The following is a 3,678-nucleotide window of genomic DNA, read 5'->3' as shown; positions in this document are numbered from 1 at the left end:
TTTTAGTATTATGTAAGTATTAAAACGTCATAATGGTTATATGAACATGTTCAGCACGAATCACATTATCGATTAGATAAATAATAGTTTATCTGTATGTTAGTTTTTCCCTTGAATTCCCGATGCCAAGAAGTGCGTCACGTAATGAAGGTTATGTTTCACTTTTTGGCACAAAGTTTGTAATATGTTGCATCATCAATTTTGCTTCATTATTCTAGAAATTGAGGTAGATTTATTGATACTTGTAACTCGAAAATTTATGATAAAAAACATTTTTTATGAAAAAAAATAATTCTAATGAATTTTTATGAAATTTGTTTGAAATTTATTAATTATTCAACACATTTTGACACTTTTTACGCTACAGATAAATTTTGTTTTCTGTGTTTTATTTTCACCTATCTTATTTTTTGTATTTTAATGTAATATATAAAAAATCTGTTGTAACAGAGTAAGTACAGATAGAGAAAAAAGTGATGGAGACTTTGGACTCTTCGAAGGTAGCTAATTTATCTCATATATCTTATATTATATGTAGTTTTTGCATAGAAGTTGACAAAATATAATACCTACAAGCTAATTAGTAATTAAACATTGATTATTACAGCTAAAATTATACGCAGGACAATTTAAGTAACTGTGACATTTTGAAGTGCCGAAAAATGGGCCCGTTAGTGCCATAAAGTGCGGCAGAGCACTTCGATAGTGCCAAAAACGCCGGCAGTAACGAGCATTATAAAAATAATTATTTATTTATTAGAACTAAATGATTTAACTAGAAATATAGGTGAATCTTACTCAGAAAGTTTTAATGCACGTGTTAAAATAATTTGTTTGGGGTTTAACAATATATCGCGTTCGTAAACAACAGAAAATCAGGGCCGCTGCTATAAAGATGCCTAAAACTGGGCCGTTTACCTTACGCTCAATCTTTTTATTGAAAAAATAGTTTTAACATAAAACTAAAAAAAAAATACAAAAAGATAAAAGCACGTTTTGACCTACTTTTATTTTTAATATATTTACTTGACACAATTTTTTTAAACTCTTTATATATACGAGTTTCAGATTCTTGTTATTTCTTTGTTACAGTTTTATCCTGTACGTGAAAAGCTTAAAAAAAATCTCCAGTCATTAACGAAGCTTAGCTTAAAATACAGCTCAGCAGCTTGATCAAAGCCTAAATCTAACAAGAAGTGTTTTAAATTATGCGCGCGACGTAAACTTCGCGAGAACCAGAGGCATATGTGCACGCGACACGTACGAGCGCTCACATTGTAGCACAAAAAAGCTGGAAAACGCAGCTTTCGCGATTCGTCGTCGGGTATCTGCAAGCATGCGCCTGTTATCCGCTAAAGTGAGAGGGAGAGAGAAAGAGAACATAGAGAGAGGGTTGATCGCGAGTAAGCAGCACGTGCGTAACAGTCATCCTGGCGCATTCGCCAGGACCGCTTGCACCTCAAAAGTTATCTTTCCATCATCGGATGTTACAGATCATTATCTCGCGCAAAAGAAAAAAACATTTGCAGTCACATCCGCTCGCCTGGCATCCGAGGAACCCTTAAAATCAGCGGTTATTAATGCTTCGTCGCAAATATATATCGAATCTTTTTTTTAAATTCAAACTCTTATATAAAATAAAACTTGAAAATTATTCGGGATGGTAAAAAGATTTCGGAGAAATTGACATTGCAAATTTTACTTTGATTTATTTCTAACGCATTCTCCAGTGGAAATATATAGAGTGAACGTCGTAAACGTCGGTGACACGTATAAAATATGCACAGTTACCACGAAGAGTACACGTATGCGCGTACTCTGCGCGTATGCTGCATCAAGAATACGACTCACTTACAAATGATATTCAAATACTTCCGGCAGATTCTACGATCGACTGTAATACCTGCTATTTCCGCACGAATACAAATCGTCGACATGGCAAGGCGGATTGCCAAACCCTTATCATCGAGGACCAGAGTTGTCTATCCGCTAAAGGATACGGGAAATAATTTTACTCAACAATGTGCTCGTTTGAGTGGACCGTAGAAATTCCTAGCGTAGCATAACGACACACAGATGGAATAAAATGAGGCACAACAGTTCTTGGCCCGATCGAGCGCCACAGAAAGTGAAAGTGCGCGTCGATCCTTTATCTCGTGCTTTTACCATCATCCCAACAAGCCGCGAAACGATATATCGATTAGAACAAACTGCACCGCGATCTAATTGCCTGGAAGAAGTCATCCCCTTAGATCGATATGCCCCAGGAGGAGTCGCGTCCGTGATGATAAAACGAAGATTAATCGACGGAAGGCCGTCTATAAATAAGAAACCCGCGAATTTCTCGGAGATTTCATCCGACGTGAATAATGAGACGAAGAGTATAAAGAATACCGGCCGATATTTCATACCGCGTAGTCTTTCTTTAATCGAAACAACTACAACTCATCAAAACTCGGTCATCGTGTTAGAGGAGAATATCGTCCGAGATTGATCAAGATGTAAGTCAGACTCGCTCGTAAAGATTAATGACGCAAAGACACGAGATATAAAAAGAGACTTCATCTTAAGAACCACATCGGATGCGGATTTTTCAAAGTTGCTTTCGAAAAATTTACACGTCGAGAAAGAGCTCAAAGATACAGGCGCGCAACTGAAAAAGAAATCATTCGCGAAAACGAACGCCTTTGATGTCATAGTAAACATAGCGAATGAGAAACAGCATACAGTCAGCATCGCGCAGACAAATAATTTACAAACGGGAGAAACGGATGAGGTGAGGGAAGAATATCAAACTACCGTTTCGCCCACGTCTTCCGCGAGCCACGCAACATCGCCGCCGCACATCAAGGTAATGGACTACGACGATTACGTGACGTCCGTGTCATTCTCGAAGAACGTTCTTCATGCCTGTCCAAAATGCACGTCCGAGAGTGTTTTTTGCTCGCAGATCGATCCCTTTCGTTTCCCCTCGCAGAGCAAGAAAAGCGACGATCCGGCGATGGTGAACGCACGCGGTGTTCGACGCGATAATCTGACCAGACGCGAAAAAATGGAAGCGCGCTCTGGGAAGAATCAAAGCAAAGATATTTGGATTGGGAACCGCCTAATCGGAGAGGCAAGAAACGTGGATAAGGATGGCAAAAAATTGGAGCAGCAAGAAAAAAACAACGATTTGTCGCCGATGCGACCGGCAACGGATTTCCGAAAGGAGGCTACTTTGAGGCGACATTATTATCCCGAGGGAGGTTGGGGATACGTCATTGTCACGTGTTCGGTACTAGTGCATTTCATCGGAGTAGGTCTGCAACTTGCCGCGCCCGGGTGCTGGCACATCACGGCTGAATTGAAATTTCGACATCCCCCGCTGCATAGTGCAGGTAAGAGATCACTTGATGCGATTCTTAATGCATCGAAAATCAACTCTATATAAACGTTCTAAACTTGCAATAGGTAGTATTTCACATACAATATAACAAATAATAAATGCAAGTCTCGATAAGTTCGATTAATTAGTGCAGATGTATTTATGAAAATTTTGGTCGCTCATAATATTCTCGGATAAATTTCAAATAAATCAGAATTTTTCAAATTTAAGTAAACCGTAGTTATGACGGTTTCTTGAAAGAATGTTTCATTTTTTTTATTATACATTTTTGGTTAAAATAATGTTACACC

General features: G+C 38.3%; 1 pseudogene; it reads left to right on the top strand.

Moving 5' to 3' along the window:
- Positions 1-476: 476 nt before the first annotated feature.
- On the top strand, positions 477-3,476 carry LOC143898228 (uncharacterized; annotated as a pseudogene).
- Positions 3,477-3,678: the final 202 nt, after the last annotated feature.

The sequence above is a fragment of the Temnothorax americanus genome, unplaced genomic scaffold (assembly GCF_048541705.1).
Source record: "Temnothorax americanus isolate GAGA-0224 unplaced genomic scaffold, ASM4854170v1 Scaffold224, whole genome shotgun sequence".
Classification (NCBI taxonomy): Eukaryota; Metazoa; Arthropoda; class Insecta; order Hymenoptera; family Formicidae; genus Temnothorax; species Temnothorax americanus.
Note: the sequence above shows the minus strand (reverse complement) of the source record. Positions and strands in the feature narration are given on the sequence as shown.